The sequence below is a fragment of the Callospermophilus lateralis genome, chromosome 7 (assembly GCF_048772815.1).
Source record: "Callospermophilus lateralis isolate mCalLat2 chromosome 7, mCalLat2.hap1, whole genome shotgun sequence".
Classification (NCBI taxonomy): Eukaryota; Metazoa; Chordata; class Mammalia; order Rodentia; family Sciuridae; genus Callospermophilus; species Callospermophilus lateralis.
In genome coordinates this window covers 105,904,630-105,919,165 of record NC_135311.1, presented here as the reverse complement: position 1 = coordinate 105,919,165, position 14,536 = coordinate 105,904,630, and the positions used below count along the sequence as shown (strand labels likewise).

The following is a 14,536-nucleotide window of genomic DNA, read 5'->3' as shown; positions in this document are numbered from 1 at the left end:
ATCATGTACAACCACAAAAATGGGATCCTAAATAGAATAAGTTATAATTTATGTATGTATAAGTTGTCAAAATACATTCTATAGTCATGTATAACTTTAAAAAACAAATGAATTGGCAACAAATACATTTTAAAAATTCATCATCTCTAGCAATCCAGGAAATGCAAACCAAAACTACACTAAGATTTCATCTACTCCAGTCCAAATGGCAATTTTCAAGAATATGAACAATAATAAATGCTGATGAGGTTTTGGGGTTAAAGGTATATTTCTACATTTTTGGGACTGCAGACCAGTACAATCACTCTGGAAAGCTGTATGAAGATGCCTCAAAAGACTAGGGATAAAACAATGATATGACACAGCTATTCCACTCCTTGGTATTTTCCCCAAAGATCTAAAATTTAATGATATACTACAGTGATACAGCTACCTCAATGTTTATAGCAGCATAATTCATTAGCTAAATTATGGAATCAACCCAAATCCCTGTCAGTATATGAAGGGGATTAAAATATTGTCACACACACACACACACACACACACACACACACACACACAATGGAGTACTACTGAGGCATAAAAATAAAAAAGAATGAAATTATCATATCTGCCAGTAAGTCATTAGAAATGGAGAATATCATGCAAAATGAAATTAGCTAAACTCAGAAACTTGAAGGTTGAATGTTTTCTCATGAAAGCTAGAGTAAAAAAAAGGACAAGAAAAGGAGAGAATAACATAAAACCAATCAAATATGAATTAATATAGCAAACAGAAGTTTAATCACATAGAGGAAGGAGAATGGGAAAGGGTAGGGAGGGCAGAAGGGAAAAGAACAGGATCACAAACTGAAATGACTGAAATCAATTTTCATGCATGTATGAGTTTGTTAGGACAAACAGAACTACTATATATAACTATAAAGCTCTAATTTTAAAAAGATTATAATTGAGTTATTCATAATTTTACCCAAAAGTAACACATATCACCATTTTAGAAAATCATGTCATCATTAGTGTCATTCATTATATTTGGTTTATTAATACCCTGACCTGTGTCACTCAATACTTTTAGCAGTCACATTTATAGCAAATCTATACATACAAGCAAATATTTGAATTATTTATTATTTTTTCTATTTATCTGCATATATGGTACCCCATTTCCTCGTGGAGAAATCTTATTCAACCTTCCCCATGCAAACATAATCATTGTTCCTCTGTGTTCCCATAGCATATTATTTTTACCTTTATTACATCATTCCTACTTCATTAATTTTTGTCTTTTTAACCATAGTGATTATAACTTCTCATTAGAACAGATTAATATCTTTATCTTTTCATCACTTTACCTCCCTTCAACCCTAAAATAAAAAAGAACATCAGGGAGCAAAATTTGATGACATTGACTTTTATTTATTTGTTTGTTTATTTATTTATTTATTGCATAGGAGACCATATGTCATATTTTAAACTCATCAAAAGAACAAGTAGCATTTTATATTTACAGTAAGTATGATAAATATTTATAACAAGACCAAATAGTCAAAGCAAGACATCACAAAACATGCATATATTGACACAAAGACAGAAAGGGAGGGGGAAAAAAAAAACTATAGCCTGTTTACCATTTAAAAGAAAGAAATGCAAAATCATTATTCTCAGAGAAATCATGTCTCAATTACAATCAACATGCATATAAAATTACTAAAAATAGAAGCATTTATCATAGAACAAAAATAATTCAAGGTGAAAATGTCATCATTGATCTGAAATAGTAACTTTAATCTCAAAACTGCTGTGCAGTGCTCGCTTTGGAAGCACATATACTAAAATTGGAACGATACAGAGAAGATTAGCATGGCCCCTGCACAAGGATGACATGCAAATTCGTGAAGCATTTCATATTTTTTAGAAGCCAGAACGTCAGAAAATGAAGACAAAATATATCATCTTGAAAAGAGCCTAGCCAACTCAGAAAGGCTGGTAAAAAATCACGAGAAAAACATCCAAGAGATATGGGACAACTTAAAAAAACCAAACCTACGAGTCATCGGGATAGAGGAAGGTACAGAGATTCGAACCAAGGGAATGAGTAACCTTCCGAATGAAATAATTACAGAAAACTTTCCAGAAATAAAAAAGGAAACGGATATACAAATTGTAGATGCATACAGAACACCGAGCACAAAAAATCACAGTAGACCAACGTCGAGACACATTGTTATGAAGATACCCAATATACAGAACAAAGAGAAAATATTAAAAGCTACAAGAAAAAGGAGGCAAATTACATTCAGGGGTAAACCAATAAGGTTAACAACAAATTTTTCATCACAGACGCTGAAAGCGGGAATATCCTGGAATAACGTATCTCAAACACTGAAAGACAATGGATGCCAACCAAGAATTCTGTATCCAGCAAAATTAAGCTTCAGGTACAATATCGAAATAAAAATCTTTCATGATAAACAAAAGCTAAAAGAATTTGCAGCCAGAAAACCAGCATTGCAAAGCGTCTTGAGCAAAGCCCTACACGAGGAAGAAATGAAAAACAACAACCAAAACCATCAGTGGGAAGTGCCTCAGTAATGACAGAGGGCAGGGGGGCAAGCTAATCATGGAGAAACAAACTAAATTTAAAAAAAAAAGATAAATAATCAAACATGGCTGGGAGTACAAACCATATATCAATAGTAACTCTAAACGTTAATGGCTTAAACTCTCCAATAAAGCGACATAGGCTGGTAACATGGATTAAAAAAACAAATCCAACAATATGTTTCCTCCAGGAGATACATCTGATTGGAAAAGACATACACAGGCTGAAGGTGAAAGGCTGGGATAAAATATACCACGCACACGGTCCTCGGAAGCAAGCAGGGGTGGCCATCCTCATATCGAATAAAATCGACTTCAAGACTAAGTTAATCAAAAGGAATAAGGAAGGACATTATATACTGTTAAAAGGAACCATTCACCAACAAGACATAACAATTATCAATATTTATGCACCAAATAATGGTGCTGCGACATTCATAAAACAAATTCTCCTCAAGTTCAAGAATCAAATAGACCACAACACAATAATTATGGGTGACTTCAACACACCTCTCTCACCATTGGACAGATCCTCCAAACAAAAGTTGAATAAAGAAACTATAGAACTCAATATCACAATCAATAACCTAGACTTAACTGACATATATAGAATATATCAACCATCATCAAGTGGATATACTTTTTTCTCAGCAGCACATGGATCCTTCTCAAAAATAGACCATATATTATGCCATAGGGCAGACCTCAGTAAATATAAAGGGGTGGAGATAATACCATGCATTTTATTGGATCATAATGGAATGAAACTGGAAATCAATGATAAAAGAAGGAAGGAAAAATCCTACATCACATGGAAAATGAACAATATGTTACTGAATGATCGATGGGTTACAGAAGACATAAAGGAGGAAATCAAAAAATTCTTAGAGATAAATGAAAATACAGACACAACATATAGGAATCTATGGGACACAATGAAAGCAGTTTTAAGAGGGAAATTCATCGCCTGGAGGTCATTCCTCAAAAAAAGGAAAAACCAACAAATAAATGAGCTCACACTTCATCTCAAAGCCCTAGAAAAGGAAGAGCAAAACAACAGCAAATGTAGCAGAAGGCAAGAAATAATTAACATCGGAGTGGAAATTAACGATATTGAAACAAAAGAAACCATTGAAAAAATTAACAAAACTAAAAGTTGGTTCTTCGAAAAAATAAATAAGATCTACAGCCCCTTAGCCATGCTAACGAAGAGAAGAAGAGAGAGAACTCAAATTACTAACATACAGGATGAAAAAGGCAATATCACAACAGATGCTACACAAATACAGAAGACAATTAGAAATTATTTTGAAAACTTATATTCCAATAAAATAGAAGATAGTGAAGACATCGATAAATTTCTTAAGTCATATGATTTGCCCAGACTGAGTCAGGAGGATACACACAATTTAAACAGACCAATTTCAATGGGTGAAATAGAAGAAGCAATCAAAAGACTACCAACCAAGAAAAGCCCAGGACCGGATGGGTATACAGCGGAGTTTTACAAAACCTTTTAAGAAGAATTAATACCAATATTTTTCAAGTTATTTCAGGAAATAGAAAAAGAGGGAGCTCTGCCAAATTCATTCTATGAGGCCAACATCACCCTGATTCCAAAACCAGACAAAGACACCTCAAAGAAAGAAAACTACAGACCAATATCTCTGATTAACCTAGATGGAAAAATCCTCAATAAAATTCTGGCGAATCAGATACAAAGGCACATCAAAAAAATTGTGCACCATGATCAAGTAGGATTCATCCCTGGGATGCAAGGCTGGTTCAATATACGGAAATCAATAAATGTTATTCACCACATCAATAGATATAAAATCAACACGCATAAATCAATAGCATTTCTGTATATCAGCGACAAAACTTCTGAAACGGAAATGAGGAAAAACACTCCATTCACAATATCCTCAAAAAAAATAAAATACTTGGGAATCAACCTAACAAAAGAGGTGAAAGATTTATACAATGAAAACTACAGAACCCTAAAAAGAGAAGTAGAAGAAGATCTTAGACGGAAAAATATACCCTGTTCATGGATAGGCAGAACTAACATCATCAAAATGGCGATATTACCAAAAGCTCTCTATAGGTTTAATGCAATGCCAATCAAAATCCCAAAGGCATTTCTTGAAGAAATAGATAAAGCAATCATGAAATTCATATGGAAAAATAAAAGACCCAGAATAGCAAAAGCAATTCTAAGCAGGAAATGTGAATCAGGCGGTATAGCGATACCAGATTTCAAACTTTATTACAGAGCAATAGTAACAAAAACAGCATGGTACTGGTACCAAAACAGGCGGGTGAACCAATGGTACAGAATAGAGGACACAGAGACTAATCCACAAAGCTACAACTATCTTATATTTGATAAAGGAGCTAAAAGCATGCAATGGAGGAAGGATAGCATCTTCAACAAATGGTGTTGGGAAAACTGGAAATCCATATGCAACAAAATGAAACTGAATCCCCTCCTCTCGCCATGCACAAAAGTTAACTCAAAGTGGATCAAGGAGCTAGATATCAAATCAGAGACTCTGCGTCTGATAGAAGAAAAAGTTGGCTCCCAGCTACATATTGTGGGGTCAGGCTCCAAATTCCTTAATAGGACACCCATAGCAAAAGAGTTAATAACAAGAATCAACAAATGGGACTTACTTAAACTGAAAAGTTTTTTCTCAGCAAGAGAAACAATAAGAGAGGTAAATAAGGAGCCTACATCATGGGAACAAATATTTACTCCTCACACTTCAGATAGAGCCCTAATATCCAGAATATACAAAGAACTCAAAAAATTAGACAATAAGATAACAAATAACCCAGTCAACAAATGGGCCAAGGAACTGAACAGACACTTCTCAGAGGAGGACATACATCAACAAGTACATGAAAAATGCTCACCATCTCTAGCAGTCAGAGAAATGCAAATCAAAACCACCCTAAGATTCCATCTCACTCCAGTAAGATTGGCAGCCATTCTGAAGTCAAACAACAACAAGTGCTGGCGAGGATGTGGGGAAAAGGGTACTCTTGTACATTGCTGGTGGGACTGCAAACTGGTGCAGCCAATTTGGAAAGCAGTATAGAGATTCCTGGGAAAGCTGGGAATGGAACCACCATTTGACCCAGCCATTGCACTTCTCGGACTATTCCCTGAAGACCTTAAAAGAGCGTACTACAGAGATACTGCCACATCGATGTTCATAGCAGCACAATTCACAATTGCAAGACTGTGGAATCAATCCAGATGCCCTTCAATAGATGAATGGATAAAAAAAAATGTGGCATTTATACACCATGGAGTATTACACAGCACTTAAAAATGATAAAATCATGGAATTTGCAGGGAAATGGATGGCACTAGAGCAGATTATGCTTAGTGAAGCTAGCCAATCCCTAAAAAATAAATACCAAATGTCTTCTTTGATATAATGAGAACAACTAAGAACAGAGCAGGGAGAAAGAGCAGGAAGAAAAGATTAACATTAAACAGAGACTGAGGTGGGAGGGAAAGGGAGAGAAAAAGGAAATTGCATGGAAATGGAGGGAGACCCTCAATGTTATACAAAATTACATATAAGAGGTTGTGAGGGGAAGGGGAAAATAAACAAGGAGGGAAATGAATTACAGTAGATGGGGTAGATAGAGAAGATGGGAGGGGAGGGGAGGGGAGGGAGGATAGTAGAGGATAGAAAAGGTAGCAGAATACAACAGTTACTAATAGGGCATTATGTAAAAATGTGAATGTGTAACCGATGTGATCCTGCAATCTGTATTTGGGGTAAAAATGGGAGTTCATAATCCATTTGAATCTAATGTATGATATATGATATGTCAAGAGATTTATAATATTTTGAACAACCAATAAAAAAAAGAAAATTAAAAAAATAAAAATAAATAAATAAATAAAATTGTATACAACTACAACTAAAAAAAAAGAAAAAAAAAAAAACTGCTGTGCATGTAATGTCCAACCACATGGCTGTTTCACCCAAATTTTTAGAAGTGAATTCTTTACTCTTATTTTTAAATAACTCAATTTTTAACTAAAGAAACATGAATTAGTACTAAGAATTTAGATTTCAGTCACATAAATTTGATATTGAATTCCTTTAACTCAAAATATTCTATAATGTGACTAGTGACTTTGTTAAGTAATTTAACCTCTCCAAACCTATTGATTCAACTTGATTTTCATAGGGTTAGAGAAAATACATGTAAATAACCAATAACAAAATTTACTCAATAACTAGTAGGTTGTTATTGTTATTATCATTAAGACACCTATATCTCGAATACGTATATATTTAACAAAAAGAATATAAGATTCAAAAAGAATAAAAGATTCAATATAGAATGCATAAGGGAGGATTCAAAAGAGGAAATAATTTAAATTAAAATCCATGAAGATATCTTTTTGAAAGTCTTTTCTTTGAAGCAAATACTGAATACTGCTACATTCAGCATTAAAACACACTTATTTTATTTATTTATTTTTTTTAAAGAGAGAGTGAGAGAGAGAGGGGGAGAGAGAGAGAGAATTTTTTTTTAATATTTATTTTTTAGTTGTTTTTTTTTTCCCCGCGGACACAACATCTTTGTTTGTATGTGGTGCTGAGGATCGAACCCAGGCTGCACGCATGCCAGGTGAGCGCGCTACCGCTAGAACCACATCCCCAGCCCCTAAAACACCCTTATTTTAGTGTGTAAAATATTTTACTGCAAACATAGAGAGGGGAACACAATTTTACAATTTAAGTTAAAAACATATGATTTAATAAAACAATTGAGATTTATTTGTAAAGATAAAGATCTAATTCTGATATTATTAGTTAATATGCCTTACTGATATTGGTTCCACAGCTTTTGAAAAATACCACAAGAGAAACAAATATTTAGAAATTAAAATTATGAACATATTTGGGGAGGACAAAGAAAGATACATATCTCTAAATGTAGCATGTACCTGGTGAAACAATATGATAATTACATCTTATTTCACTCTGATAAATAAGACTACTGAGACATCTATAAATAGACTTCTGTGCAATGCAACATTTTTAACATTTAATGGGTTATACTACTGATGGATATAACAAAAGCTCAATTTGTTTTATTTTCACATTGAAAACTACTTCACACAAAATGTATGAGCAATTAATACTGGTCAAAAATGAATAAAACATCCCATTAGTTAAATCTAGCCTTATATAGAATATATATTCTACCTCACAAACTGAAACACCTTTGAAGAGTTAACAAACTACCTCTGCCATTGACAAGCAGTTAAAGGAATCTATCAAAACTTTCATCTTAAAGTCATATTTCTAGGGCTTCCAAAGTTGAGAGAAAATTACTTTAAAGATGAGATTTAACCCACAAATTCTCAGTCAAGAAAATAAATCCAAAATTCAGCCTAAGAATATTTTAAGAAAGAGAACCTATTCATTTAGTGGCTTTAATCTCAGTGAATTCATACTCATTACAGAGCTTGTTCCTGATATATTATAAAATATTTCCACATTTGTTCTCACTGTACATGTATTTATAGAGGATACTACATGAAATCACACAAAAAAAGAAAAAATAAATAACAATAATTTTCCAAATACACATATGCTAATTCTCTTAGCCACATGCATCTACAACACAAACAAGAGATCTAGGTCTGTTGAGCTATAATTGATCACAGGATGTTTTTATTACCAAATAAATTACTAATGATGTATTTTTACACTCACCTTATCTTGTGCCCGGACTAATGGAGTATATACCTAAGCTATAATTGAATTCATAATTCAATAAAAGAACTGAATACATAAACCCTATTAATACTCTCAAAAAGCTGATCATCTAATAAATGTTGAAACTCAAAATAAGAAGTTATATAGAGAAAAAATGTTCAATTTCTGAAAGAAGGGAAAATTCATCACAGACAGTATAGTTTGGTGGCATGGGATTTGAAGAAATTGGGGCTTAAGGCTGAATTCTTGCTTGCAACTTTTTAGTTGTATGACCATTGATGAACCCAAATTCAGCCATGCCATGGTCTTAGAAATCTCTACTTTCATCTCCCAGTTGCTCAAAAGAAATGGTTTGCTAGTCTTTCCTTGAAAGAGTAGTTTGTATTGAATATCCCAACATTTTGCAATAAATTATTTCCCTCCCATGATCTTTCACAAGTCTCTAGTTATACCTTCTCTATTTTGTATTACAGTTAATTGTTTATGCCTTAATGTCTACACATCAAACAGTCACTAGAATACTGACTTTTCCCTTGTGTGCTAGTCATAATGAAAAGAACTATATATCCTTTGATTACTATTCAGATAGACCCCTATATTCACTGTAGAACTAAAAAAAAAAATACTTACTACGAGGCAATCAATAAATAGTTGTTAACTGAACATTCAATTGAAAAAGAATTTCTAAAAAGTAGTATTATATATCAAATGGAGGTAATTTTATATTACTCCTTGGCTATAGGCATGGAGTTATTAATTCATTTAACAAAACATTTATTTATGACTACTATGTACCCACTATGTTAAGTTCTGATAACACAAATATAAATATGAAACAATATGTCCTCAAGGATATTTAGCAGCAGAGGCAAATAAGTAAAACATGACTTTTAGTACAATGCTCAAGGTACCCCAAAGGAACACAGAGAACCAGTATCTATAACTTACTCACACTCTTCCAAAAAGGCATCCCACCTGAACTTCCTTAAAATATGTATAAAAATCAGCCAGGTATAGAATGTGAAACATAGTTCCAGGAAGATTATGTATGGAGAAGCAAGGTGTTGAACTTGGAGAGACAGGAATTAGATGGAGGAAGACATTAAATGATTGTATACATTAAGGTTAGATTTTATATAGAAGGTAGTTAAAAACTTATTCCTGAAGGATCTGAAGCAGGACAATGGTACAATCTAGCTTTGGGGATTAAAGTTCAGAGTATTTTTCAGAGAAAATGAGAAAGCTGCTTCTACAGTGACTTGAGCAGAATAGATCAATGGGTAGTAACTGCATGAAGCCAGCAGGAGGGCTAAGGGAGCACAGAATTTGAAATGGATTACCCTGTCATGCAGACTCAGAAAACATTCTCCTTCCACTCAGATTGTACTGTTTCAAGAAGGCATGATGATAGATCAGCCTTTGGAGAATTTACATATGTAATCTTGTAAAACTCTACTACCTCATTCTGGTTTCCAAATTAGACTTGTACTTCTAAATGAAATTTTAATTTACATGCTAAAAAAAGAGCCCTTAAAAACAACATCTGGCTGGGTTTCCTAATCTATTTCTACTAGATTCAATATTCAAAGTATTCCAGAAGTGTTTTCCAAACTGTGTCCTATTAAATGTTTCTGGTGGATTTCATAAATTTCCCTCCACATACACTGGGTACTCACTCTGTGCTAGGCACTATGCTAGTGCTAGGTGACTGAGATCCAGGAATGAATAAGACTTAAATAACCTTCAAGGAGATAGGCAGGGGATGTAGGGTAAACACATGTATAATAATGTGTTTTAAGATCTCTGGTGAACATATTGTTAAATGGAGATCTAAAAGAAGTAATAAAACTCTATATTGGGTAAGGGGTAAAAAAGAATACAGAAAACTTTTCTAGAGAAAAGATAACATATGATACTTGAACTGAATCTTTAGTAGATTCCCCCCAAAAAAGTCAATAGGCAGAGTTGTAAAAGGATAAAATGCTCTCAAAGAAGTGACCCAGAGATGCAATAAAAGTAGTCTAAAGAGTTAGAAGTCAGACACCGAAGAATCTTATATGTATATTCAGAAATGTGTACCTTATCCCCAAACTATTGAAATTATGAATGGATCTTAAGCAGTGAATCAAAATATTTGCTATATATCAGAAAGACCCCTCCAGCAATAAAATATACAATGTGTTGGAAAAGAATGAGATATACAGAATATGCAGTTGGGATGCTAAAGCAACAATCTATAAGAGAGATGATGAGGATCTAACTAAAATAAAGCCATGGAGATGAAATAAGAGATACCCACAGGCTTACTGAATAATTTGATGTTTATATCCTCCTTATTCTCAAATCCCACCCTTGAGAGTACATTTCTCATGTCAATGGAAGTGATAATAATATATCAATGATAAAATAAGAAAAGATGATGGACATCAAGAAACATCAAGCTACAAATATGGGAAATATCCATCAAATTTCCTGGGAAAAAGCATTACTCAAATAAATTAAATATTTTTATTTAAGACTAAACAAAAACAAGTGCTTATTTCATCATTTTTCTAATGTTTCAAACATAGGCCATAGCATAGATGCCAAATTCAAAATTCAATTTTCATAAGCAAAGATTATAAGTCAAAATTGATGAAGGTAAACATAGAATCCTACATTTAGCTTATGCAAAATAATCAAATGCAAAAATGTTGATCCAGCCTTATGAAAGAAAATGTGGTAATAAAATCTCAATTTTGGTTGATCAGTATTATAAAATTTATGACAACACTAAGTTCTCCTGATCATACAAAATAAATTGTAATGCATTGTGTACTGATCAGGCCACATCTGAACAACTTTGGCCCATTTCTAGTTCACATTTTAAAGAAGCACAAGTTCCTTAGGGAATCATGTCCTTTTAAGTCATGTGAAATCCATATCTAATGATGGAAAGCTGATAAAAACTTGATAAGCAACAATAATAAATGTGGCTTTTCATATACACAATAAGGAGGTACTCTTAACATTTAATAAGCAATGAAAAGCTAAAGCTGAAGAGGTACACTATAAGGGTCTTCCAAAATTGAAGAGTTAAGAATTGAAAAAAAATAGGAGAGACAGAACTATCAAATTTGCACTATTTGACATGGCTAGGTCACCAATGGGTAGATTTAGCTCAATATTTGAAAAAATAAAAATCTAATGAATATAAGTATACAACAGTGAAATAACCTGCTCTAGAAAAATGATCTCTTTTTATGAAAGATACTCAAAGCAGAAGCTGGATGATTATTTTTTTCTATAAAAAGGTCTCCCTTGAGTAGCAAGATGCATAAGATGTTCTAATTATCCTTTAAAACCTATAATTCAAAAAACTTACTAGGTGTCTACTATATGCCCAGCCAGTAAGAAATATTAAAAACAAACCAACTAAATAAAGGAAGCATAAGATATATTTTCTGTTTAAACAAGTTCATGTGAAAACTGAGAGACTTCAACTAATGTTTTAATAGATGTAAAAAAAATAAGAGTGATTAAATAACAAACTGTATACGTTCCAAGATAAAAGATTAGCACATTGTAATGGCAGCTTGTAGTTGGTGGGAATTAGGTTAATCCTTGAAGTATGCACAACCATTGGTGTCTTTCATCAACCAACTAATTAGTTAATCATTTTTGTTCTTTTTTTTCAATTCACTGAAATTATGACATATATTCTACTTTCTAATATCTATGGAAAAATGAAATTATAAGGAAATGACTAAATATACTCAGGCCATTTTTATACTATTACTGGCAAAGAATATCTTATTTTGAAAAACAATATTTTAGAAATTAAGTTGGGGGCAATACTCCAAAGGAGATTCACCTAAACATGGGAAGGATATTTATGTTACATAACCAATATGGTAGTCTCATGACTAAGACCTTGAGAGTCTATTATTACTTATAGACTAAGCATATTTCAATACAATACGAAAAAAATAAACATTCCCATATTTATCCTGGAATATGTTAGCCAAATTGGAAAAAACACACTGCATAATAATCCTCAAATTTGAACTTCATAATGAATGTTATTCTTTTCTCTCCTTAAAAAGCATCTAAATAGAGATAACTACCATGAATTATATCAGATCATAATGGAATGAAATTATAAATAAATGATAAAATGAAAACTACTCCAACACCTGAATACTAAATAATATGGTACTAAATGAACAATGGGTTGCAGAAGACATCAAAGGGGAGGTTTAAAAATTCTTAGAGGCAAATGAGAAAACTGATACAACATCTCAAAATCTCTGGAACACTATGAAATCAGTACTAAGAGGAAAGTTCATTGCATGAAGTTCATTCTTTAAAAAAAGAAAAAGTCAACAAATAAATGACCAAATATTACATCTCAAAGCCCTAGAAAAAGAAAAAAAATCAACACCAAAAGCAGTAGAACACAAGAAATAATTAAAATCAGAGCTGAAATCAATGAACTTGAAAACTGACAAAACAAAGAGTTAGTTCTTTGAAAAAATAAATAAAATTGATGAATCCTTAGCCAAGCTACTAAAGAGAAAGAGAGAAAAAACCTCAAATTACTAACATGTGTGACAAAAAAAATATCATGACAGACACTACAAAAATTCAGAAGATAATTGGAAATTATTCTGAAAATGTATACTCCAATAAAATAGAAAATATCAAAGGCATTGACAAATTTATAGAGTCTTATGATTTGCCCAAACTAAATCAGGATGATATAGCTCAAGTTAAACAGATCAATTTCAAGAAATAAAATAGAAGATGCCATCAGAGGCCCACAAACTGAGAAAAGCCCAGGACCAGATGAATACACAGCTAAGTTCTAAAGACCTTCCAAAAATAACTAATACCAACACTCTTAAATTATTTCATGAACTAGAAAAAGAGGGAACACTTCCAAACTCACTCTATGAGGTCAATATCACCCTGATTCCAAAACCAAAGATGCATCAAAGAAAAAAAAATTTTATACCTCTATTTCTAATGAACATAGATGCAAAAATTCTCAATAAAATTCTAAAATTAAATACAAAAAAAATTTGGCTGGGATGTGGCTCAAGCAGTAATGTGCTCGCCTGGCATGTGCAGGGCACTGGGTTCAATCCTCAGCACCACATAAAAATAAAATAAAGATGTTGTGTCCACTGAAAACTAAAAAATAAATATTAAAAAATTCTCTCTCTCTCTTTCTCTCTCTCTCTCTCTCTCTCTCTCTCTCTCTCTCTCTCTAACAAAAAAATACAAAAACATATCAAAAAGTTCATGCACCACGATCAAGTGGGGTTCATCCCAGGGATGCAATGTTGGTTCAACATGCAGAAATCAATAAATGTAATTCATCACATCAATACTTAAAGAACAGAATCACATTATCATCTCAATAGATGCAGAAAAAAAGCATTCAACAAAATACAGCACCTTTTCATGTTCAAAATACTAGAAAAATTATAAATAACAGGAACATAGCTCAACAATGTAAATGCTATCTATGCTAAGCCCAAGTCTAACAGCATTCTAAATGGAGAAAAATTGAAAGTATTCCCTCTAAAAACTGGAAAAAAAACAAGGATGCCCTCTTTCACCACTTCTATTTAACATAGTTCTTGAAACTCTAGCCAGAGAAATTAGACAGATAAAAATGTTAAAAGGATATGGATAGAAAAATAAGAACTCAAGCTATAATTATTTGCCATTGACATGATTCTATACCTAGAGGATCCAAAAAATTCCACCAGAAAATTTCTAGGACTGATAAATGAATTCAGCAAAGTAGCAGGATATAAAATCAAAACACATTAATCAACAGAATTTTTGTACATCACTAACAAATACTCTTGTTAGTGTAAAAAAAAAAGAGGAAGTAGAAAAATCACCCCATTTACAGTTGCCTCAAAAAAAATAAAATAAAATACTTAGGAATCAAGTTAACAAAAGAGGTGAAAGGCTTCTACAATGAAAACTACAGAATACTAAAGAAAGAAATTAAAAAAGATCTTAGAAGGTGGAAAGATCTACCTTGTTCTTGGATAGGCAGAATTAATATTGTCAAAATGCCCATACTACCAAAAGCACTATATATATTTAATGCCATCTCAATCAAAATTCCAATGACATTCATCAAAGAAATAGAAAAAGCAATCATGAAATTC

At 32.6% G+C, this 14,536-nt stretch overlaps 1 non-coding gene across 1 annotated transcript; it reads left to right on the top strand.

Moving 5' to 3' along the window:
* Positions 1 to 1,805: 1,805 nt before the first annotated feature.
* Positions 1,806 to 1,912, top strand: LOC143405398 (U6 spliceosomal RNA). The gene has a single exon (XR_013092095.2). It is a non-coding gene; the product is annotated as a U6 spliceosomal RNA (small nuclear RNA).
* The last annotated feature ends 12,624 nt before the right edge of the window (positions 1,913 to 14,536 follow it).